This window comes from Salmo trutta, unplaced genomic scaffold (genome assembly GCF_901001165.1).
Source record: "Salmo trutta unplaced genomic scaffold, fSalTru1.1, whole genome shotgun sequence".
NCBI classification, from domain to species: domain Eukaryota; kingdom Metazoa; phylum Chordata; class Actinopteri; order Salmoniformes; family Salmonidae; genus Salmo; species Salmo trutta.
The window spans coordinates 682,451-709,421 of record NW_021822543.1 but is presented as its reverse complement, the minus strand read 5'-3'; the positions used below and the strand labels follow the sequence as shown (position 1 = coordinate 709,421).

Here is a 26,971-nt window from a genome sequence, read left to right as displayed (position 1 = left end):
CTCTACCAAATGAGCAAAACAAGGACCACACTAGCCTGCCTGGAGTGCCAGGTGGGTGGGGTTTCAAGTTCAGAGATTTATTGGCCCATTAAGCCAGGCAAACTCAACCAAGCAGAGATAAAGTACTTGAAATGATTTCAAATAGTAGTTGAACCCATAGCACTCCCATAGAATTAGGGATCAGAATAGTAGAATGGACGGATAAAAAGGTCAGCCATTTTGGTAAAGGAGTTGGTAGGTCAGTGGTCAGCCATTTTGGTAAGGGAGTGGGTAGGTCAGTGGTCAGCTATTTTGGTAAGGGAGTTGGGTAAGTCAGTGGTCAGCCATTTTTGGTAAGGGAGTGGGTAAGTCAGTGGTCAGCCATTTTGGTAAGGGAGTTGGGGTAGGTCAGTGGTCAGCCATTTTGGTAAGGGAGTTGGTAGGTCAGTGGTCAGCCATTTTGGTAAGGGAGTTGTTGGTCGGTCAGTGGTCAGCCATTTGGTAAGGGAGTTGTAGGTCAGTCAGTGGTCAGCCATTTTGGTAAGGGAGTTGTAGGTCAGTCAGTGGTCAGCCATTTTGGTAAGGGAGGTGTAGGTCAGTGGTCAGCCATTTTGGTAAGGGAGGTGTAGGTCAGTGGTCAGCCATTTTGGTAAGGGAGGTGTAGGTCAGTGGTCAGCCATTTTGGTAAGGAGTTGTAGGTCAGTGGTCAGCCATTTTGGTAAGGGAGGTGTAGGTCAGTGGTCAGCCATTTTGGTAAGGGAGTTGTAGGTCAGTGGTCAGCCATTTTGGTAAGGGAGTGTAGGTCAGTGGTCAGCCATTTTGGTAAGGGAGGTGTAGTCAGTGGTCAGCCATTTGGTAAGGGAGTTGTAGGTCAGTGGTCAGCCATTTTGGTAAGGGAGGTGTAGGTCAGTGGTCAGCCATTTTGGTAAGGGAGTTGTAGGTCAGTGGTCAGCCATTTTGGTAAGGGAGTTGGTAGGTCAGTGGTCAGCCATTTTGGTAAGGGAGGTGTAGGTCAGTGGTCAGCCATTTTGGTAAGGGAGTTGTAGGTCAGTGGTCAGCCATTTTGGTAAGGGAGGTGTAGGTCAGTGGTCAGCCATGTTGGTAAGGGAGGTGTAGGTCAGTGGTCAGCCATGTTGGTAAGGGAGGTGTAGGTCAGTGGTCAGCCATTTTGGTAAGGGAGGTGTAGGTCAGTGGTCAGCCATTTTGGTAAGGGAAGTGTAGGTCAGTGGTCAGCCATTTTGGTAAGGGAGTTGTAGGTCAGTGGTCAGCCATTTTGGTAAGGAGTTGGTAGGTCAGTGGTCAGCCATTTTGGTAAGGGAGGTGTAGGTCAGTGGTCAGCCATTTTGGTAAGGGACTTGTAGGTCAGTGGTCAGCCATTTTGGTAAGGGAGTTGTAGGTCAGTGGTCAGCCATTTTGGTAAGGGAGGTGTAGGTCAGTGGTCAGCCATTTTGGTAAGGGAGTTGTAGGTCAGTGGTCAGCCATTTTGGTAAGGGAGGTGTAGATCAGTGGTCAGCCATTTTGGTAAGGGAGTGTAGGTCAGTGGTCAGCCATTTTGGCAAGGGAGTTGTAGGTCAGTGGTCAGCCATTTTGGTAAGGGAGGTGTAGGTCAGTGGTCAGCCATTTTGGTAAGGGAGGTGTAGGTCAGTGGTCAGCCATTTTGGTAAGGGAGTTGTAGGTCAGTGGTCAGCCATTTTGGTAAGGGAGTTGTAGGTCAGTGGTCAGCCATTTTGGTAAGGGAGGTGTAGGTCAGTGGTCAGCCATTTTGGTAAGAGAGGTGTAGGTCAGTGGTCAGCCATGTTGGTAAGGGAGGTGTAGGTCAGTGGTCAGCCATTTTGGTAAGGGAGGTGTAGGTCAGTGGTCAGCCATTTTGGTAAGGGAGGTGTAGGTCAGTCAGTGGTGAGATAAGACGTTGTGTAATACAATTCATTTGAAGAGATTATCTGCACAGAATGTTTGTTAGCTTGTCAGCCAGTTTTAGTGGAATGATTCAGATAATTCTTTCAAAATGAACTGCCAATATGGCACCATTCCATAGAACAACGCCGTCCACACACTGGCTGAAATAGACAAGTTCTATCATATCATAATGCTCACAGCGATCCCAGAAAAACAAGCAGTGAAGACAAACCTGTGTAAAAATATATTTACAATTATATGACAATAATTCAATTAGACGATTTCTAGAAGATCACATGCCTTACTTTTATGTTCCTACATCAGTTAAAGACAGGAAATGCATCTCCTTTGCCTGGTTCTGCTATTCAATCCAATTAGACTGGTTTGGATTTCTCCCTCAACACAACGGCTGTAGTTTTCATACCATTCTGGAACTGAGGGTTTATGACATAGTCCCTCCAGTAATTCTATAGGATCTCTATAGTAACTCCCTAGGATATGAACCATGGTTTCCTCCACACTGTTAATACTGACGATACACACTTGGAGTCAGTGGGAAAAGCCAGGCAGGTTGTGGTGTATTATGGGGTCATATGGTCGGTTATTGACTTGGCATTAAACAGTCAGATTGCAGGGGGGGACTTTCTGTACCCATAGATAAGGTGATATTGGATTGTGTCCGTATAGAAGGAAATGAATTAGAGTTGATGCTTGTTCCAATAGTAGTTTAGAGTTATAAAAACACATAACATGATCAGTCCAATTCATAATGTAGACCAAACCTACACCCCACAACTCTGGAGAAAAATCAGTCCAATTCATAATGTAGACCAAACCTCACCCTACAACTCTGGAGAAAAATCAGTCCAATTCATAATGTAGACCAAAACCTACACCCTACAACTCTGGAGAAAAATCAGTCCAATTCATAATGTAGACCAAACCTACACCCTACAACTCTGGAGAAAAATCAGTCCAATTCCTAATGTAGACCAAACCTACACCCTACAACTCTGGAGAAAAATCAGTCCAATTCCTAATGTAGACCAAACCTACACCCTACAACTCTGGAGAAAAATCAGTCCAATTCCTAATGTAGACCAAACCTACACCCTACAACTCTGGAGAAAAATCAGTACAATTCCTAATGTAGACCAAACCTACACCCCACAACTCTGGAGAAAAATCAGTCCAATTCATAATGTAGACCAAACCTACACCCTACAACTCTGGAGAAAAATCAGTCCAATTCATAATGTAGACCAAACCTACACCCTACAACTCTGGAGAAAAATCAGTACAATTCCTAATGTAGACCAAACCTACACCCTACAACTCTGGAGAAAAATCAGTCCAATTCCTAATGTAGACCAAACCTACACCCCACAACTCTGGAGAAAAATCAGTCCAATTCCTAATGTAGACCAAACCTACACCCTACAACTCTGGAGAAAAATCAGTCCAATTCCTAATGTAGACCAAACCTACACCCTACAACTCTGGAGAAAAATCAGTCCAATTCATAATGTAGACCAACCTACACCCTACAACTCTGGAGAAAAATCAGTCCAATTCATAACGTAGACCAAACCTACACCCTACAACTCTGGAGAAAAATCAGACAGAATGAATTTTGGACCCGTCGGAGAACCAACCATTCAGAAGGGGAATAAGACAGAGAAGATAATCTAATTTAAAAAAAAGAGAATCTCAGGTGTAAACCTATCGCGTCCCAAAGTGCAGCATATTGCCTAGCTAGTGCACTACTTTTGAACAATAGTAGTGCATTGTCTAAGGAACGGGGTGCAATTTGGGACTCACGTATCTAAGGTGTAAAACCTAATCTGCCGTCTGAGCCCCCACCCCCTTCTACTGGTCATCAGGTTTAACATTTAAACATCCCGATGATTTGTAACTATATATATTCATCTTCAAACTAAAAAAAACTGAACAGGTGTCTTCTCAACATCCCTCCTTTCCTCCGTGATGTGAGATGAACTCCTGAACTGAGATTCTAAAAAAAAGGGGGAGAGAAATGAGACGAAGAAGAAATAAATGTCAGTCACAGAGACGGTGCAGTAATGGAAACATCACTCATCTGTCCAATCAGACACCTGGCCTGCCTCAGAGCCCAGGGAGCAGGAGAATATATCACCAACCCCATTCAGTACGCAGCCCACAACCACACAGCCCAGAACCACACACAGCCCAGAACCACACACAGCCCAGAACCACACAGCCCTGAACCACACAGCCCAGAACCACACACAGCCCAGAACCGCACACAGCCCACAACCACACGCAGCCCAGAATCACACACAGCCACAACCACACACAGCCCACAACCACACACAGCCCACAACCACACACAGCCCAGAACCACACACAGCCCACAACCACACACAGCCCACAACCACACACAGCCCACAACCACACACAGCCCACAACCACACAGCCCAGAACCACACACAGCCCAGAACCACACACAGCCCAGAACCACACACAGCCCAGAACCACACAGCCCACAACCACACGCAGCCCACACACCACAGCCCACAACCACACAGCCCACAACCACACAGCCCACAACCACACAGCCCAGAACCATACACAGCCCAGAACCATACACAGCACACAACCACACAGCCCACAACCACACAGCCCTGCTACAACCCCACCTTCCCTCCCCCCAGAACCACACACAGCCCAGAACCACACACAGCCCAGAACCACACACAGCCCAGAACCACACAGCCCAGAACCACACAGCCCAGAACCACACACAGCCCAGAACCACACACAGCCCACAACCACACACAGCCCACAACCACATAGCCCAGAACCACACACAGCCCACAACCACACAGCCCACAACCACACAGCCCAGAACCACACACAGCCCAGAACCACACACAGCCCAGAACCACACACAGCCCAGAACCACACACAGCCCTGCTACAACCCCACCTTCCCTCCCCCAGAACCACACACAGCCCAGAACCACACAGCCCAGAACCACACACAGCCCAGAACCACACAGCCCAGAACCACACACAGCCCTGCTACAACCCCACCTTCCCTCCCCCAGAACCACACAGCCCTGCTACAACCCCACCTTCCCTCCCCCTCACCCCAGAACCACACAGCCCTGCCACAACCCCACCTTCCCTTCCCTCCCCTCCCCCTCACCCCAGAACCACACAGCCCTGCTACAACCCCCCCCCCAGAACCACACAGCCCTGCTACAACCCCCCCCCCCTCCACCCCAGAAGAGATCAGATACAGAGAGCAGCCAGAACAGATCAAATAGCAGATCAAATAGCAGAGGCTGATGCTACTGTCGTCCCTGTTGACAGGGTGACTTTGAAAGGTAATTCTGTTTTACATGAGAAAAGCATTTTTATAGATGGGAAGAAGAAACTGAATAGCCAATTCCTTATTCCTTGTTATTCCATCTTCCTTTCTTATGCAGAGGAACAACCAAAATATGAAATTAACAAAGTGATTTGTTCTGTCCAAACACATGATGGGAAAATAGCAGGAAACAGCATGGCAGCCGGAGACGTGGGAGACAGTCAGGCAGCATGACTAAACATCGTTGTGCTAAAGCCTTTGACTTTGAGTCAAGAAGAAAAAAAGAAGGTTGGCAAAGTAAGTGACAATGTATTACAAACCCGCTAATCCCAAAACCTTCTAACAGAGGGCCCAGGGCCACAATATTCATCTGAGCAGAGAGACAGAGACAGAGACCGAGAGAGAGAGAAAGACAGCGAGCGTGGGAGAAATGGAGAGAGCGAGAGAGAGCGAGAAAGAGAGAGAGAAGAGAGAGGGAGAGAGAGGGAGAGAGAGGGAGAGAGAGGAGAAAGAGAGAGTGAGCAATTAAGAGAGCAGAGAGTGAGAACAAGAGAGGGGAGCAAGAGAGAGAGAGAACAACAGAGAATGAGAGGGAGGAGAGCAAGAGAGAGAGCGAGAACGAGAGAGAGAAAAAACAAAGAGAGAGAGAACAACAGAGAGAGGGAGAGAGCGAGAGGGAGAAAGAGAGCTTGGTGGGGGGGGAAGTCTTTCTGTCTGTCAAAACAGCTCAAAAAGCAGGAGGAAACAGTGAGTGTCGACTGCCTCCCATCAACACCCAGGGTTTATGGGAACACATACAGAGCCTTCCGAAACTATTCACACCCCTTGACTTATTCCACATTTTCACAGAAGATAAAGGAAGCACGGACAGAATACAAATATTCCAAAACATGCATCCTGTTTGCAACAAGGCAATTCACTTTTGTCCTGAATATAAAGTGCAATTGGTTGGGGCATATCCAATACAACACATTACAGAGTACCACTCTCCATATTTTCAAGTATAGTGGTGCTGCATTAGGTTATGGGTATGCTTGTCATCATTAAGGACTGGGGGAGATTTTTTTTTGTAGGATAATAAAGAAAACAGAATGGAGCTAAGCCACAGGGAAACTCCTCGAGGAAAACCTGGTTCAGTCTGCTTTCCACCAGACACTGGGAGATGAATTCACCTTCCAGCAGGACAATAACCGAACACACAAGGACAAATCTACACTGGAGTTGTTTAACAAAAGAGCAGTGAATGTTCCTGAGTGGCCGTTTTGACTTAAATAGACTTGAGAATCTACGGCAACACCTGAAAATGGTTATCTAGCAATGAACAACAACCAACTTGACAGAGCTGGAAGAATTTTTCAAAGAATAAATGGCCAAATGTTGTACAATCCTGGTGTTGAAAGCTCTTAGAAACTTACCCAGAAAGACTCACAGCTGTAATCGCTGCCAAAGGTGCTTCTGCAAAGTATTGACTGAGGGGGTGTGAATACTTATGTAAATACATTTCTGTATTTCATTTTCAAGGGGTACGAATGCTTTCTGACGGAACTGTATGTGACCAGGGCTGCCACCCAAATGGCACCCTTTTCCCTTGATAGTGCACTACTTTGGAGACCTATGGCAAAAGTAGTGCACTATAAACGAAGTGGACAAAACATTAAGAACGCCTGCTCTTTCCATGACATAGACTGACCAGGTGAATCCAGGTGAAAGTTATGATCCCTTATTGGTCACTTGTTAAATCCACTTCAATCAGTGTAGATGAAGGGGAGGAGGCAGGTTAAAGAAGGTTTTTAAGCTTGAGACATTGAGACATGGATTGCATTGGTGTGCCATTCAGAGGGTCAATGGGAAAGACAAAATATTTAAGTGCCTTTGAACGGTGTATGGTAGTAGGTGCACCGGTTTGAGTGTGTCAAGAACTGCAACGCTGCTGGGTTTTTCATGCTCAACCGTTTCCCGTGTGTATCAAGAATGGTCCACCACCCAAAGGACATCCAGCCAGCTTGACACAACTGTGGGACGTGTTGGAGTCAACATGGACCAGCATCCTGTGGAACGCTTTCGACACCTTGTAGAGTCCATGCTCTGAGGAACTGAGGCTGTTCTGAGGGAAAAGGAGGGTGCCACTCAATAATTAGGAAGGTGTTCCTAATGTTTTGTACACCCAGAGATAGGGAATAGGCTGCCATTTGGGATACAACCCAATAAACACGTGTGTAACCAAAAAGAAATTGGACAAGGGATGTACAGGTTTCACAGGGAGGTGAAACGGAGGTGAAAGAAATGTGGATTTGTCAACTTCCGACAGCATCCTAACCTAAATATTACTACATTATCTTTACTGCAGCATCCTAACCTAAATATTACTATTTACTATTCATTATCTTTACTGCAGCATCCTAACCTAAATATTACTACACATTATCTTTACTGCAGCATCCTAACCTAAATATTACTACACATTATCTTTACTGCAGCATCCTAACCTAAATATTACTACACATTATCTTTACTGCAGCATCCTAACCTAAATAACTATTCATTATCTTTACTGCAGCATCCTAACCTAAATATTACTGCATTATCTTTACTGCAGCATCCTCCTAAATATTACTACATTATCTTTACTGCTGCATCCTAACCTAAATATTACTATCATTATCTTTACTGCAGCATCCTAACCTAAATATTACTATTCATTATCTTTACTGCAGCATCCTAACCTAAATATTACTATTCATTATCTTTACTGCAGCATCCTAACCTAAATTTACTATTCATTATCTTTACTGCAGCATCCTAACCTAAATATTACTATTCATTATCTTTACTGCAGCATCCTAACCTAAATATTACTACACATTATCTTTACTGCTGCATCCTAACCTAAATATTACTATTCATTATCTTTACTGCAGCATCCTAACCTAAATATACTATTCATTATCTTTACTGCAGCATCCTAACCTAAATATTACTATTCATTATCTTTACTGCAGCATCCTAACCTAAATTTTACTATTCATTATCTTTACTGCAGCATCCTATCCTAAATATTACTATTCATTATCTTTACTGCAGCATCCTATCCTAAATATCACTACATTATCTTTACTGCAGCATCCTAACCTAAATATTACTATTCATTATCTTTACTGCAGCATCCTACCTAAATATTACTATTCATTATCTTTACTGCAGCATCCTATCCTAAATATTACTATTCATTATCTTTACTGCAGCATCCTATCCTAAATATCACTACACATTATCTTTACTGCAGCATCCTAACCTAAATATTACTATTCATTATCTTTACTGCAGCATCCTATCCTAAATATTACTATTCATTCTTTACTGCTGCATCCTAACCTAAATATTACTATTCATTATCTTTACTGCAGCATCCTAACCTAAATATTACTACATTATCTTTACTGCAGCATCCTAACCTAAATATTACTACACATTATCTTTACTGCTGCATCCTAACCTAAATATTACTACACATTATCTTTACTGCAGCATCCTACCTAAATATTACTATACATTATCTTTACTGCAGCATCCTAACCTAAATATTACTACACATTATCTTTACTGCAGCATCCTAACCTAAATATTACTTCATTATCTTTACTGCAGCATCCTAACCTAAATATTACTACATTATCTTTACTGCAGCATCCTACCTAAATATTACTACACATTATCTTTACTGCAGCATCCTAACCTAAATATTACTATTCATTATCTTTACTGCAGCATCCTAACCTAAATATTACTACACATTATCTTTACTGCAGCACCCTAACCTAAATATTACTAAACATTATCTTTACTGCAGCATCCTACTAAACTAAATATTACTAACATTATCTTTACTGCTGCATCCTAACCTAAATTACTAACATTATCTTTACTGCTGCATCCTAACCTAAATATTACTACATTATCTTTACTGCTGCATCCTAACCTAAATATTACTATACATTATCTTTACTGCAGCATCCTAACCTAAATATTACTATACATTATCTTTACTGCAGCATCCTAACCTAAATATTACTAAACATTATCTTTACTGCTGCATCCTAACCTAAATATTACTACACACTATCTTTACTTCTAGATTTGAGGACATGGGGAATTTATTTTGACGTTAACGAAAAAAATGTAAGCACATATCATTTGATCAAGTAGCTGGTTTCCGGAGCGCAGCTTTCCTCTAACGGAACTACTGCAGGCCCTGAAAGCTCCCAGGACGAGACCAACACGGCAGAGAAGTGTTTTCCCCTGGGAGAAACTATCTGCTCGAAACCTTTTCACGTCTTCTGCCTTCTGCCTCGTTAAAAATGGTTATTGATGGTACCTGTGACACCTTGGCCAGAACAAGTTAAACACTTGGTTTGACATTAGTAAGCCGAGATGTGACCTGTCCCAAAGGGAACCCGTATTACCTATATAGTGCACTACTGTTGTTGGGCTCTGGTCAAAAAGTAGTGCACTATATACAAGGGAAGAAGGTGCTATTCGGGACACAACCATGTCGTCTTCGCTGTCAAGCTCATCTGAAAAACTAGAAGTGATGACTGGGTGGAATTGAAAGTAACTCATCAGTGTTTCCCCTAGGATTTCTTTAAGCAGCGGTGGTAAAGTTAGTGTTGGGGTGGGGGGTCTTCGTGGTGGGCTTGGCCAATGACGCAGGCTCTGACCGAACATTTTTAGAGGCACAGAAAATGCTCTTGGCCGGACAGAAAATGCAGTTCTGCAATTCTACCCATATTGCCATGGCTTCACGCTGTGTTCTTATGCTATCTGAGTGACTCAAACACTATAACAAAACACATGCCATGACATTTCTCAGATTCTCCCTGAACGTCTAGTCCTCTGTCCCTGGTGGTTTCAGTTATCAACAATGATCTCTGCTACTTCATATCTGCTATTAGTGGTTGAAGACCAATCAACTGGTTGACTGGTGTTAAAAGGTGTATTTCTCCATATATGGGCACATCCTATGTGTTTTAATCACAATCAACTATGTGCACAGAGCTCGTCTGATGCTTTAAGCTCACTGTTTTGATGAAATCATTAAGACAAACAAATGTCTAGAGAGAGTCCGACCGTAATTGATTTGATTGTGCCGGCCTCAGACTGACTACCACCCGTTGTCTCTCTCCACCCTGCTGCAGCTAGTGACTGACTACCACCCGTTGTCTCCTCCCTGCTGCAGCTAGTGACTGACTACCACCCGTTGTCTCTCTCCTCCCTGCTGCAGCTAGTGACTGTGACTACCACACGTTGTCTCTCCACCCTGCTGCAGCTAGTGAGTAACTACCACCCGTTGTCTCTCCACCCTGCTGCAGCTAGTGACTGACTACCACCCGTTGTCTCTCCTCCCTGCTGCAGCTAGTGACTGTAACTACCACCCGTTGTCTCTCCTCCCTGCTGCAGCTAGTGACTGACTACCACCCGTTGTCTCTCCCTCCCTGCTGCAGCTAGTGACTGACTACACCCGTTGTCTCTCTCCCTGCTGCAGCTAGTGACTGTAACTACCACCCGTTGTTCTCCTCCCTGCTGCAGCTAGTGACTGTGACTACCACCCGTTGTCTCTCCACCCTGCTGCAGCTAGTGACTGTGACTACCACCCGTTGTCTCTCCACCCTGCTGCAGCTAGTGACTGTAACTACCACCCGTTGTCTCTCTCTCCCTGCTGCAGCTAGTGACTGACTACCACCCGTTGTCTCTCCTCCCTGCTGCCAATACAGGTGCTGTTAGATTACCAATAGACGCTTTCTGATCGCTTGGAACAATACAGGTGTTGTTAGATTACCAATAGACGCTTTCTGATCGCTTGGAACAATACAGGTGTTGTTAGATTACCAATAGACGCTTTCTGATCGCTTGGAACAATACAGGTGCTGTTAGATTACCAATAGACGCTTTCTGATCGCTTGGAACAATACAGGTGCTGTTAGATTACCAATAGACGCTTTCTGATCGCTTGGAACAATACAGGTGTTGTTAGATTACCAATAGACGCTTTCTGATCGCTTGGAACAATACAGGTGCTGTTAGATTACCAATAGACGCTTTCTGATCACTTGGAACAATACAGGTGCTGTTAGATTACCAATAGACGCTTTCTGATCGCTTGGAACAATACAAACGACACTAAATAAATGATAAGCGTACCAGAGATTCTGTTGTAACGGGGGTTTTTTTGTAACGCCTTAATTACAACAAAGACTAAAAACATTTGTGAATGCAATTTCCGAAATGGAACGTTTTAGGCCTATTTATTTGTTAATGCTAATTAGGCCTATTTATTTGTTAATGCTAATTAGGCCTATTTATTTGTTCATGCTAATTAGGCCTATTTATTTGTTCATGCTAATTAGGCCTATTTATTTGTTCATGCTAATTAGGCCTATTTATTTGTTCATGCTAATTAGGCCTATTTATTTGTTCATGCTAATTAGGCCTATTTATTTGTTAATGCTAATTAGGCCTATTTATTTGTTCATGCTAATTAGGCCTATTTATTTGTTCATGCTAATTAGGCCTATTTATTTGTTCATGCTAATTAGGCCTATTTATTTTAATGCTAATTAGGCCTATTTATTTGTTAATGCTAATTATTAAAACGGTCGCTTTGTTATTTTATTTTAAAAAAAAAAAAATCTTGATTGCATTTCACATCATGAACGACTCGTAGGCTGTGTGATGACATGAACGAATGACTGATTGATTGATACAGTAGCCTATAGAAGTACTGAAATATAGGCCTCAGTTAGTTACGGTATTCAGACTAAACAGGATGTGCTCTTAGGCCAACAACTCAATGGTGGTCATACGAGGCTGCTATACGACGCCTACTAATGATAATAACATGAATTATTATTATAATGATCATAATAACAATAATAACAACAATAATAACATTAAGAAGCAGGTCAAGGAAAAAGGAGGGTTTTTATTATAAATATAATGTTTCTGACCATTTGGAACAGTGTAAACACTAAATGGATGATAAACAATAGCAGGAAGGCTGTTCTAATGGGAAAACATGCGAAGCCTTTATCACAGCAAAACAAAAGATTAAAAACAGACGGATTTGTGAAGTTGTTTAATTGACATGTCGTTGCTTGAGGCTTGGTGCTATTAAAGAAACATTCAACCAGGCAACAGAAGCAGGATCTGTCTTATTTCTGTAGATATATATGGATGATTTATAAAGTCAGGCACATTGAACAGTTAAGGCTGATGATTATAGACCTAATGAAACATTTTCTAACTTCTCACTTTTCTTTGACAATAAGGCAAAGAGCGTTTCCTCATCTCATTCTGCTGCTGCCTCCGCCACATTGTTCTCAACACCAATATGCTGATTAACTTTGATAATATGCTCATAGCAACATGGTCTCTAGGAAAAGGCATCAATTCAACAGCGAACTCATGCGTTTCAGAAGCGCGGACAGCGACCACTATCCAACGCTGGAGAAAGCGCATTTGTTATAAAATAATATTGTTTTTATTAGTGTTGTACCATTGTTCTTATGTAATATCACCATATACAATTTCAGTAGTACATGTCTTAGACTGATGGACTGTGCCATCCCCACGGCCTCCACAATGGATCAGTCCGCTCAGACAGGAGCCAATCAGACAGCGGTCTTAGACTGGTGGACTGTGCCATCCCCACGGCCTCAACAATGGATCGGTCCGCTCAGACAGGAGCCAATCAGACAGCGGTCTCGTACCCCATCATATGCTACTGCTCGACCTGAAGAATTCTCGGTCGATCAACAGCCTATGGACCAAAACAAAATCGACCAGTCGACTAAAATAGGGTCAGCCCGATATTTTAACGTTGCTAAAGCGCATTGCATAGGAAAACATTTTCACGTTGTGTTTAAGTTACACTGCAGTAAACAAGTAAACAGATTGAGATATAAATCAATAGTACCAGACGATACCTATTGAATATTCTGAGAAGAATCTGCCCAACTGTCTAAGAGTCATACATAAGCAGAAGCGTAGTTGTAGTACTCCAGTATTCATCAGGAAACGCCTTGACGTTTTGCATTAAAGACTGAACTGACCTGAGGCTACGAGACACAGTTCAGACTAACAAGCCACACAAAACATCTAACCAACTAAGGAAGATGAGGAAGAAGAAATTCACAATGGAATAGCTCTGGTCAGAAGCCTTGCTACACAGCGTCTGTCAGTCTGCCAGTCTGCTTCCATCTAACGAGCAAAACCAAATCACAACAGAGAGTGGTGTGAGTGGTGGCGAGATGGCATCACTATGTAAACTGACCAAGAGCTTTTACTAACGCTGAGCCGACATGTTTAACAGTCTATTCCATTTCCTCACCCTGTCGTCTCTCACCCTGTCCTCTCTCACCCTGTCCTCTCTCACCCTGTCGTCTCTCACCCTGTCGTCTCTCACCCAGTCGTCTCTCACCCAGTCGTCTCTCACCCAGTCGTCTCTCACCCAGTCGTCTCTCACCCTGTCGTCTCTCACCCTGTCGTCTCTCACCTGTCGTCTCTCACCCTGTCGTCTCTCCCTGTCGTCTCTCACCCTGTCGTCTCTCACCCTGTCCTCTCTCACCCAGTCGTCTCTCACCCAGTCGTCTCTCACCCAGTCGTCTCTCACCCAGTCGTCTCTCACCCTGTCGTCTCTCACCCTGTCGTCTCTCACCCTGTCGTCTCTCACCCTGTCGTCTCTCACCCTGTCGTCTCTCACCCTGTCGTCTCTGTCTCTCACCCTGTCCTCTCTCACCCAGTCCTCTCTCACCCAGTCCTCTCTCACCCAGTCCTCTCTCACCCTGTCCTCTCTCACCCTGTCCTCTCTCACCCTGTCCTCTCTCACCCTGTCCTCTCTCACCCTGTCCTCTCTCACCCAGTCCTCTCTCACCCAGTCCTCTCTCACCCAGTCGTCTCTCACCCAGTCGTCTCTCACCCAGTCCTCTCTCACCCAGTCCTCTCTCACCCAGTCCTCTCTCACCCAGTCCTCTCTCACCCAGTCGTCTCTCACCCTGTCGTCTCTACCCTGTCGTCTCTCACCCTGTCGTCTCTCACCCTGTCGTCTCTCACCCTGTCGTCTCTCACCCTGTCGTCTCTCACCCAGTCCTCTCTCACCCAGTCCTCTCTCACCCAGTCCTCTCTCACCCAGTCCTCTCTCACCCTGTCCTCTCTCACCCTGTCCTCTCTCACCCATGTCGTCTCTCACACCCTGTCGTCTCTCACCCTGTCGTCCTTCACCCTGTCGTCCTCCACCAGTGTCTCTAACCCAGCCTCTCACCACCAAGTCCTCTCTCACCCAGTCCCTCTCTCACCCTTGTCCTCTCTCACACCAGTGTCTCTCACACCTGTCGTCTCTCACCCTGTCGTACTCTCACCCTGTCGTCTCTCCCACCTGTCGTCTCTCACCCCTGTCGGTACTCTACACCCTGTCTGTCTCTCACCCTGTCGTCTTCTCACCCAGTCCTTCATCTCACCCTGTCGTCTCTCACCCTGTCGTCTCTCACCCTGTCGGTCTCTCACCCTGTCGTCTCTCACCCGCTCTCCTTCCACACACATCAGGCCCCGCCCTGTCACTGAGCAAACACAAGTCAACAACAAAAACCGTCAGGGACAGTCTGCACGGTCAGTCTGCATGGTCAGTCTGCACGGTCAGTCTGCAGGGACAGTCTGCACTGGTCAATGCGGCAGGGACAGTCTGCAAGGTCAAAGCGGCAGGCACAGTCTGCACGGTCAGTTTGCAGGGACAGTCTGCACGGTCAGTCTGTAGGGACTGTCTGCACGGTCAGTCTGCAGGGACAGTCTGCACGGTCAACGCTGTCAGGGACAGTCTGCAACGGTCAACGCTGTCAGGGACAGTCTGCATGGTCAGTCTGCACGGTTCAATGCGGCAGGGACAGTCTGCACGGTCAGTCTGCAGGGACAGTCTGCACCGGTCAGTCTGCAGGGACAGTCTGCACGGTCAGTCTGCAGGGACAGTCTGCACGGTCAGTCTGCAGGGACAGTCTGCAGGGACAGTCTGCACGGTCAGTCTGCAGGGACAGTCTGCACGGTCAGTCTGCAGGGACAGTCTGCACGGTCAGTCTGCAGGGACATTCTGCACGGTCAGTCTGCAGGGACAGTCTGCACGGTCAATGCGTCAGGGACAGTCTGCACGGTCAACGCGGCAGTGAGTCTGCACGGTCAATGCGGCAGGGACAGTCTGCACGGTCAGTCTGCACGGTCAATGCGGCAGGGACAGTCTGCACGGTCAATGCGGCAGGGACAGTCTGCACGGTCAATGCGGCAGGGACAGTCTGCATGGTCAGTCTGCACAGTCAATGCTGCAGGGACAGTCGGCACCGGTCAGTCTGCACGGTCAATGCTGCAGGGACAGTCTGCACGGTCAGTCCTGCACGGTCAATGCTGCAGGGACAGTCTGCACGGTAAATGCTGCAGGGACAGTCTGCACGGTAATGCTGCAGGGACAGTCTGCACGGTAAATGCTGCAGGGACAGTCTGCATGGTCAGTCTGCACAGTCAATGCTGCAGGGACAGTCTGCACGGTCAGTCTGCACGGTCAATGCTGCAGCGACAGTCTGCACGGTCAGTCTGCATGGTCAATGCTGCAGGGACAGTCTGCACGGGCAGTCTGCACGGTCAATGCTGCAGCGACAGTCTGCACGGTCATGCTGCAGCGACAGTCTGCACGGTCAGTCTGCATGGTCAGTCTGTATGGTCAGTCTGCACGATCAGTCTGCGACAACGATGCAGCTTTCCACTTTGCTTTTTAATAGAAATCCACTAGCGTTTCATAATCACACTAATATTTTGTGTATCTTACTGTCTGCAAACTGCTAGTTTGTCTTTTCTTAGCAAGGTGTGGCTAAAATAAAGCGCGTTAGCCGCTAATGTTAATGGATAGTTAGCTGGCTAGCTAATGGTACTTAGTCAGCACAAACGTAGATAGCTAGCCAATAAAGCCTGATACCAGCGCTGGTGCATGGTGTTTGTGCAACAGTAGATTCTAAAATCACACAGAATAAAGCCAAGCATTAATATTTTAGCTACATCAAAGCTACAGTAAGACAACATTTCATGTAAGATTAATTAGGGTCCACTGGGGGGGACAAAAAAAACTGACCAACACTTTGGTTCCTACCCTGTCACAATATCCACTCCCTGGCTTTTTCATTTGTCGTCATGTCAAACACTTTATTCAACGTGCCCACCTATATTCCACCTTTTGATTGGATGTTTTATATTGTTCAATGAAACTATCAGAATGGACAAAGCCCCGTTAAAAACAGGATGTGATGTCACTATAGGGTCATGCACTACTTATAATACATATTTATAACCTTCATTATTCTACAACCTCAAATAACGTCAACTAATATGGTGATATGATATTTTGGCCATATCACCCAGCCCCCAATGTAAACAAGCCTGATTGTCCCAGTTTGTTTTAAGGGATCATATAACCATTATCATCAAAAGGAAAAGGCTGCTCTGTTTCTGATAGAGAACGCAGTGTGATCTAATAGACGTTTCACTACTCTGAAGTGTCTGTCATATAGATCTGAGATTAGAAAGATCAGGAAACGATTTAACCCCTTATTTTAGGCACTAAACTATCTGCATGTACAGCTGAAGTCAGAAGTTTAAATGTATTTGACAAAGGTGTATGTAAACTCAGTTTTTCACAATTCCTGACATTTAATCCTACTAAAAATTCCTTGACATTTCTCCAAAAAGCACGATCTTTGTCCCCATGTGCATTTGCAAAACCGTAGTCTGGCTTTTTTTTATGGCGGTTTTAGAGCAGTGGCTTCTTCCTAGCTGAGCGGCCTTTGAGGTTATGTCGATATAGGACTTGTTTTACTGTGGATATAGATACTTTTGTACCGGTTTCCTCCAGCATCTTCACAAGGTCCTTTGCACTTTTCGCACCAAAGTACGTTCATCTCTAGGAGACAGAACGAGTCTCCTTCCTGAGCGGTATGACGTCTGAGTGGTCCCATGGTGTTTATACTTGCGTACTATTGTTTGTACAGATGAACGTGGTACCCTTCAGGCGTTTGGAAATTGCTCCCAAGGATGAACCAGACTTGTGGAGGCATACAATTATTTTTCTGAGGTCTTGGCTGTCTTTTGATTTTCCCATGATGTCAAGCAAAGAGGCACTGAGTTTGAAGGTAGGCCTTGAAATACATCCACAGGTTCACCTCCAATTGACTCAAATGATGTCAATTAGCCTATCAGAAGCTTCTAAAGCCATGACATCATTTTCTGGAATTTTCCAAGCTGTTTAAAGGCACAGTCAACTTAGTGTATGTAAACTTCTGACCCACTGGAATTGTGATACAGTGAATTATAATTGAAATAATCTGCCTGTAAACAATTGTTGGAAAAATGACTTGTGTCAAACACAAAGTAGATGTCCTAACCGACTTGCCAAAACGATAGTTTTGTTAACCAAGAAATGTGTGGAGTGGTTGAAATAATGAGTTTTAATGACTCCAACCTAAGTGTATGGAAACTTCCATTCATTTTCTTTTTTAAACTGGTACCCTTCAGCTGGTACCCTTCAGCTGGTACCCTTCAGCTGGTACCCGGCTACCTTCAACTGGTACCCGGCTACCTTCAGCTGGTACCCTTCAGCTGGTACCCTTCAGCTGGTACCCTTCAGCTGGTACCCTTCAGCGGGTACCCTTCAGCGGGTACCCTTCACTGGTACCCTTCAGCTGGTACCCTTCAGCTGGTACCTCAGCTGGTACCCTTCAGCTGGTACCCTTCAGCTGGTACCACGGCTACCTTCAGCTGGTACCCGGCTACCTTCAGCTGGTACCCTTCAGCTGGTACCCTTCAGCTGGTACCCTTCAGCTGGTACCCTTCAGCTGGTACCCGGCTACCTTCAGCTGGTACCCCGGCTACCTTCAGCTGGTACCCGGCTACCTTCAGCTGGTACCCGGCTACCTTCAGCTGGTACCCCGGCTACCTTCAACTGGTACCCCGGCTACCTTCAACTGGTACCCCGGCTACCTTCAGCTGGTACCCCGGCTACCTTCAGCTGGTACCCGGCTACCTTCAGCTGGTACCCGGCTACCTTCAGCTGGTACCCTTCAGCTGGTACCCTTCAGCTGGTACCCTTCAGCTGGTACCCTTCAGCTGGTACCCTTCAGCTGGTACCCTTCAGACCTTCAGCTGGTACCCTTCAGCTGGTACCCTTCAGCTGGTACCCTTCAGACCTTCAGCTTTAGTCTTGTGAGGCTTGTGGGAGTTTAGACTTGACTTCATTCAGGACGGCAACATGGGACTAATGAATAGTACAGTCTCCTAGGATCATGACATAGCCGTCCTCCCCGCTCCGTCTCCTCCGTCTCCTCCCCGCTCCGTCTCCTCCGTCTCCTCCCCGCTCCGTCTCCTCCCGCTCCGTCTCCTCCCCGCTCCTCCCTGCCATCCCCCGCTCCGTCTCCTCCCCGTACTCCCCGCTCCGTCTCCTCCCCGTCCTCCCCGCTCCGTCTCCTCCCCGTCCTCCCCGCTCCCTCTCCTCCCCGTCCTCCCCGCTCCGTCTCCTCCCCGTCCTCCCGCCCCGTCTCCTCCCCGTCCTCCCCGCTCCGTCTCCTCCCCGTCCTCCCCGCTCCGTCTCCTCCCTGTCCTCCCCGCTCCTCCCTGTCCTCCTTGCTCCTCCCTGTCCTCCTTGCTCCTCCCTGTCCTCCCCGCTCCTCCCTGTCCTCCCCGCTCCTCCCTGTCCTCCCCGCTCCGTCTCCTCCGTCTCCTCCCCGCTCCTCCCTGTCCTTCCCGCTCCTCCCTGTCCTCCCCGCTCCGTCACCTCGCTGTCCTCCCCGCTCCGTCTCCTCCCTGCCCTCCCCGCTCCGTCTCCTCCCCGCTCCGTCTCCTCCCTGCCCTCCCCGCTCCGTCTCCTCCCGCTCCGTCTCCTCCCTGCCCTCCCCGCTCCGTCTCCTCCCCCGCTCCGTCTCCTCCCCGCTCCTCCCTCTCCTACCCGCTCCTCCCTCTCCTCCCTGTCCTCCCAGCTCTTCAGCCTACAGTATGTGCATCCCAAATGGCACCCTCAAAAGTTAAAAGTAGTGCACTATGTAGGGAATAGGGTGTCATTGGGGCCGCAAGGGCAGTAATGAGTCCTACATGATTTATCCATGTCTCTGTCAGTCTAATCAGCCAGGTATCTACTGTTCCCAGCAGACCTCCACAGTCTAATCATCCAGGTATCTACTGTTCCCAGCAGACCTCCACAGTCTAATCAGCCAGGTATCTACTGTTCCCAGCAGACCTCCACAGTATCAGTCTAATCCTCCAGGTATCTACTGTTCCCAGCAGACCTCCACAGTCTAATCAGCCAGGTAACTACTGTTCCCAGCAGACCTCAACAGTATCAGTCTAATCAGCCAGGTATCTACTGTTCCCAGCAGACCTCCACAGTATCAGTCTAATCAGCCAGGTATCTACTGTTCCCAGCAGACCTCCACAGTATCAGTCTAATCAGCCAGGTATCTACTGTTCCCAGCAGACCTCCACAGTATCAGTCTAATCAGCCAGGTATCTACTGTTCCCAGCAGACCTCCACAGTATCAGTCTAATCAGCCAGGTATCTCTGTTCCAAGCAGACCTCCACGGTGCTGTGCCCACATAGGTGCTAAAGGAAAACTCTGATTAATGGCAGCTAATAGCAGCCTGGTAACAACACATCCACACTCCATTTAAAGTAATGAACTGCCCCCCGCCGGGCTGAATACAATATTGATTCTTTCCTTCCCTCCTCCTCCACTGGAAACCCGCCACAATATCACAATAGAAACAAAGTATGGTACTAGTGGACGCTATACCTTTTAAAGGGATATCTATATCTTTTAAAGGGATATCTATATCTTTTAAAGGGATATCTATATCTTTTAAAGGGATATCTATATCTTTTAAAGGGATATCTATATCTTTTAAAGGGATATCTATATCTTTTAAAGGGATATCTATATCTTTTAAAGGGGTATCTATATCTTTTAAAGGGGTATCTATATCTTTTAAAGGGATATCTATATCTTTTAAAAGGATATCTATATCTTTTAAAGGGATATCTATATATTTTAAAGGGATATCTATATATTTTAAAGGGGTATCTATATCTTTTAAAGGGATATCTATATCTTTTAAAGGGATATCTATATCTTTTAAAGGGATATCTATATCTTTTAAAGGGATATCTATATCTTTTAAAGGGATATCTATATCTTTTAAAGGGGTATCTATATCTTTTAAAGGGGTATCTATATCTTTTAAAGGGATATCTATATATTTAAAAGGATATCTATATATTTTAAAAGGATATCTATATCTTTTAAAGGGATATCTATATCTTTTAAAGGGATATCTATATCTTTTAAAGGGATATCTATATCTTTTAAAGGGATATCTATATCTTTAAAGGGATATCTATATCTTTAAAGGGATATCTATATCTTTTAAAGGGATATCTATATCTTTTAAAGGGATATCTATATCTTTTAAAGGGGTATCTATATCTTTTAAAGGGATATCTATATCTTTTAAAGGGATATCTATATATTTTAAAAGGATATCTATATCTTTTAAAGGGATATCTATATATTTTAAAAGGATATCTATATATTTTAAAAGGATATCTATATATTTTAAAAGGATATCTATATATTTTAAAAGGATATCTATATCTTTTAAAGGGATATATCTAAAAGGGATATCTATATCTTTTAAAGGGATATCTATATATTTTAAAGGGATATCTATATATTTTAAAGGGATATCTATATATTTTAAAGGGATATCTATATCTTTTAAAGGGATATCTATATATTTTAAAGGGATATCTATATATTTTAAAAGGATATCTATATCTTTTAAAGGGATATATCTAAAAGGGATATCTATATATTTTAAAGGGATATCTATATCTTTTAAAGGGATATCTATATATTTTAAAGGGATATCTATATATTTTAAAGGGATATCTATATATTTTAAAGGGATATCTATATATTTTAAAGGGAAGGATCTGCCATAGCAGAAAGGGTGGTCTTTTCAGTACAGCCTGAGCAAATAGCAGGGACAAATCTTACTGTAGACAATGTGAAAATAACAAATAATATCTAATGTTATTAGCATAACCAGCCATGGTGGAACAATATTCTAATGCAAACCAATCTCAAGAGGCCGGTTGGGTTAAAAGAGGAAGTCAAATTTCAGATTGGACCTTGTGTGCAATTGACTAATAAAGAGATCTTCACTTTAAAAAGAGGAACAACGGGATCTTGTCCGTCCCGTTCGTGCGACGCGAAGCCGCGGCTGAATAAAAAGTTTCAATAATTCCATTATTTTTCACCAAGTGGACTTTAGGCTAAAGAGGTAAAACTGGATCTGTGTCTGAATAATAATAAATGACTGACGCAGTATAGAAGATCCGCGTCCCAAATGGCAGCCTATTCCCACATGGCCCTGGTCAAAAACTAGTGCACTACATAGGGGATAGGATGCCATTTGGGACGCAAAAGGAGACTGGAATGGGACACGGTGTTGGATGATTGTTCCGTCCGCATCGGTAGACAGCGACAGAGTCCTCTCTCCCGCCTTGCCATCCATTAACTAATGGAATTCATGACATTTTACGAATTCCACCAATAAAGACTACAGACACGGTGCAACCTGTTTACAATCCTCCTTCCGTCCCCCGTCCCCTCTCTCTCCCTCCTCCTCTCTTCTAGCAGATGATGTTTAAAGTCTATAATAGACAACAGTCTTTAATAAATTGAAAACGTAGTGAACTGCATGTGTTGGAATCAACTTTAACTGGGGGGGTAATAGGTTTATGAGCACGCATAACTCATCAGTCCTAGACTGAAGAGACTCCTTGGTAGAGCAGCACAGAAACCTCAGGAGCACAATGATGTGTATTGCAATCAAACGCTCCCTCTCTCTCTCTCTCTCAGGGTCATTTTGATACACAATCTAAACTTTTTAAATTAGTACATTTCCCTGCGGTCACTTAGCAACAGTAATGCCACTTTGGAATAGAAAATGTAACGATTTTTTAGACGAGTAAAGAAATATTGTTTTTAGATTACTATTAAAGAAGCATTGTGCTTCCAGCGGGGTAACAAGTCAGAACCCTCCAGCGGGGTAACAGGTCAGAACCCTCCAGCGGGGTAACGGGTCAGAACCCTCCAGCGGGGTAACGGGTCAGAACCCTCCAGCGGGGTAACAGGTCAGAACCCTCCAGTGGGTCAGAACCCTCCAGTGGGGTAACAGGTCAGAACCCTCCAGCAGGGTAACAGGGTCAGAACCCTCCAGTGGGTCAGAACCCTCCAGTGGGGTAACAGGTCAGAACCCTCCAGCGGGGTAACAGGTCAGAACCCTCCAGCGGGGGTAACAGGTCAGAACCCTCCAGCGGGGTAACAGGTCAGAACCCTCCACGGGGTACAGGTCAGAACCCTCCAGCGGGGGTACAGGTCAGTATCCTCCAGCGGGGTAACAGGATCAGAACCCTCCAGTGGGGTAACAGTCAGAAACCCGCCAGTGGGGTAACAGGTCAAAACCCTCCAGCGGGGTAACAGGTCAGAACCCTCCAGCGGGTAACAGGTCAGAACCTCCAGTGGGTAACAGGTTCAAACCCTCCAGCGGGGTAACAGTCAGAACCCTCCAGCGGGGTAACTAGGTCAGAACCTCCAGTGGGGTAACAGGTCAGAACCCTCCAGTGGGGTAACAGGTCAGAACTCTCCAGCGGGGTAACAGGTCAGAACCCTCCAGCGGGGTAACAGGGGGGTAACAGGTCAGAACCCTCCTAGGGGTAACAGGTCGAACCCTCTAAGCGGGGTACAGGTCAGAACCCTCCAGTGGGACAGAACCCTCCAGCGGGGTAACAGGTCAGAAACCCTCCAGTGGTCAGAACCCTCCAGCGGGGTAACAGGTCAGAACCCTCCAGTGGGGTAAACAGGTCAGAACCCTCCAGCGGGGTAACAGGTCAGAACCCTCCAGCGGGGTAAACAGGTCCAGAACCCTCCAGCGGGGTAACAGGTCAGAACCCTCCAGCGGGGTAAACAGGTCAGAAACCCTCCAGCGGGGTAACAGGTCAGAACCCTCCAGTGGGGTAACCAGGTCAGAACCCTGCCAGTGGGGTAACAGGTCAGAACCCTCCAGTGGGGTAACAGGTCGAACCCTCCAGTGTGGTAACAGGTCAAACCCTCCAGCGGGGTAACAGGTCAGAACCCTCCAGCGGGGTAACGGTCAGAACCCTCCAGCGGGGTAACAGGGTCAGAACCCTCCAGCGGGGTAACAGGTCAGAACCCTCCAGCGGGTAACAGGTCAGAACCCTCCAGCGGGGTAACAGGTCAGAACCCTCCAGCAGGGTAACAGGTCAGAACCCTCCAGCGGGACAGAACCCTCCAGCGGGTAACAGGTCAGAACCCTCCAGCGGGGTAACAGGTCAGAACCCTCCAGCGGGGTAACAGGTCAGAACCCTCCAGCGGGGTAACAGGTCAGAACCCTCCAGCAGGGTAACAGGTCAGAACCCTCCAGCGGGACAGAACCCTCCAGCGGGGTAACAGGTCAGAACCCTCCAGCGGGGTAACAGGTCAGAACCCTCCAGCGGGGTAACAGGTCAGAACCCTCCAGCGGGGTAACAGGTCAGAACCCTCCAGCGGGGTAACAGGTCAGAACCCTCCAGCGGGGTAACAGGTCAGAACCCTCCAGCGGGTAACAGCTCAGAACCCTCCAGCGGGGTAACAGGTCAGAACCCTCCAGCGGGGTAACAGGTCAGAACCCTCCAGCAGGGTAACAGGTCAGAACCCTCCAGCGGGACAGAACCCTCCAGCGGGGTAACAGGTCAGAACCCTCCAGCGGGGTAACAGGTCAGAACCCTCCAGCAGGGTAACAGGTCAGAACCCTCCAGTAGGTCAGAACCCTCCAGTAGGTCAGAACCCTCCAGCGGGGTAACAGGTCAGAACCCTCCAGCGGGGTAACAGGTCAGAACCCTCCAGTGGGGTAACAGGTCAGAACCCTCCAGCGGGGTAACAGGTCAGAACCCTCCAGTGGGGTAACAGGTCAGAACCCTCCAGCGGGACAGAACCCTCCAGCGGGACAGAACCCAAGGACTCTGCAAGGAGACAGGTAAATAAAATGTAAAAAAGCCCCATTTAAAAGGCGTGGTGTTATAAGGTGATCAGCATGTATATTAATACAGAGCTCTACTACTCCCCATTCCACCGCCTGCAGCTCTCCTCCTCTGTGTGCACTGCATTAAACAGGTACCAGGAGCCTGCAACCAACGGCAACAAACAGGAGGAAAAATATCACCTATTATTTCATTATTCCAAAACGTATTTACGGTTGCTGGGCGGGCTGCGGCGGAGGCCCTCCTGCTGAGAGTTGTGTCATGTTTGTGATACAGGAGCGGGGAAGCAGTGGGACGCTCTTCACGATAGGCATCAAACAATTAAAAAAGGCTGAGGGGAGGGAAGAGGAGGAGACCTGGGGCAGTGCTGCTGGAGATGTAATACATATTGATGAGTCCCAGCATGGTGTGTTGCTCTGCTCTGAACCCCGACACCATGGGGGAGGGAGGGGGAGGCTGGCGGAGAAGGGGGGGAGAGAGGGGGAGTTTCATTTTTTTTATTTAACTAGACAAGTCAATTGAAAACAAAATTCTTATTTTACGATGACGGCCTACCCCGGGCCAAACCCTCCCCTAACCCGGCCAAACCCTCCCCCTAAACCGGCCAAACCCTCCCCTAACCCGGCCAAACCCTCCCCAAACCCGGACGACGCTGGGCCAAATTGTACACCACCCTATGGGACCTCCGATCACGGCCGGTTGTGATACAGCCCGGGATCGAACCAGGGTCTGTAGTGACGCCTCTAGCACTGAGATGCAGTGCCTTAGACCGCTGTGCCACTCGGGAGGTGGGGGGGGGGGGACATTGTAAGGGGAAAGAAAGTGGGCAATTAGCCTTTACTGGTGGGCAATTAGCCTTTACAGGTGGGCTACAGTAGTTAAAATACAAGCTATGGTTGGAGGACACAGGCAAGTGCAAACCCAGGAAGTACTGAGATCAGGTCAGTCCAGACCCAGGAAGTACTGAGATCAGGCCAGTCCAGACCCAGGAAGTACTGAGATCAGGCCCGTCCAGACCCAGGAAGTACTGAGATCAGGTCGGTCCAGACCCAGGAAGTACTGAGATCAGGCCCGTCCAGACCCAGGAAGTACTGAGATCAGGTCAGTCCAGACCCAGGAAGTACTGAGATCAGGCCAGTCCAGACCCAGGAAGTACTGAGATCAGGCCCGTCCAGACCCAGGAAGTACTGAGATCAGGTCAGTCCAGACCCAGGAAGTACTGAGATTATGTCAGTCCAGAAGCAGGAAGTAGTGAGATCAGGTCAGTCCAGACCCAGGAAGTACTGAGATTAGGTCAGTCCAGACCCAGGAGGTACTGAGGTCAGGTCAGTCCAGACCCAGGAAGTAGTGAGATCAGGTCAGTCCAGAGTCCAGACGAGTAGTGAGATAAGGAACAGAACAGGGTTGAACAAGTGTGTTTGTCCTACCTGACAGGGTTGCTGGTGAGGGAGACACGGAGAGAGTCCAGACAGGCCATGAGGCGTTCCTCAGTCACCCCTGACTTCAGCTCCACCAGGAACTCCTGAGGGGAAATCTGATGACTGCTACAGACACTGCCCTGTAGGGGAGGAGAGGAGAGTAGAGGAGGGAGGAGAGGAGAGGAGGGAGGAGAGGAGAGGAGGGAGGAGAGAGGAGAGGAGAGGAGAGGAGAGGAGAGGAGAGGAGAGGAGAAGTTGTTGAGAGGAGAGGAGAGGAGAAGGAGAGGAGGGGAAGGAGAGAGTATTGGTAGAGGAAGGAGGGAGGAGAAGGAGGAGGAGTGGTGAAGCGGAGAGGCGAGGAGAGCGGAGCGGGAGAAGTAGAGGAAGGAGAGAGGAGAAGCATTATGGATGAGAGGAGAGAGGAAGGAGAGTAGAGAGTAGAGAGGGAGAGGGGAGAGAGAGTGAGAGGACACATGATTAATACAGGATTTTCAAAGGACAACACCTAAACAACCAGACACAGGACAAACAGACACAGACAAACCCATAATCTACAAAAACTATCCAAATTAAACACACACACACACCACACACACACACACTTACAAAACACCCAGAAACAATTCTACAAAAAAACATTTCCTCCAAAAATATTGAGCATGACATTCTCTCCGAACGTGTTATAACTTCAGGATCGGATCGTTTATTTTAAATTTTCGCCTAAAATGACCCAAATCTAACTGCCCTTTCCAAAGGAAACACTGAAGTTTGTGGAAATGTGAATCTAATGTAGGAGAATGTAACACTTTAGATCTGGTAGAAGAAAATACAATGAAAAAACAAGCTTTATTTAAAAAAATGTATCATCATCTTTGAAATGAAAGAGAAAGGCCATAATGTATTATTCAAGCCCAGGAGCAACACCGATCCTGTAGAGGTTAAATGCTAACGTTAAATATGTAAATCTTCTCTCTCCAAGCCACAGAAACACCAAGAGATCGTCCCAACTGGAACCCTATTCCCTACCCAGCGCTCTACTATAAACCAGTCTCTGGTCCACTGGTGAATTATATACACTATATAGTGAACAGCGGGCCATTAGGGACGCAGCCTAAGAGATCACACGTATTACCTTGTATGTGTAATCCGCATGACA

General features: G+C 46.5%; 1 long non-coding RNA gene across 1 annotated transcript; it reads right to left on the bottom strand.

Annotated features, from left to right (window-relative positions):
* Window positions 1-18,022: 18,022 nt before the first annotated feature.
* On the bottom strand, window positions 18,023-18,623 carry LOC115182583 (uncharacterized). The gene is made up of 3 exons (XR_003873828.1): window positions 18,350-18,623; window positions 18,079-18,155; window positions 18,023-18,035 (listed from the first exon to the last, which is right to left on the bottom strand). It is a non-coding gene; the product is annotated as an uncharacterized LOC115182583 (long non-coding RNA).
* Window positions 18,624-26,971: the final 8,348 nt, after the last annotated feature.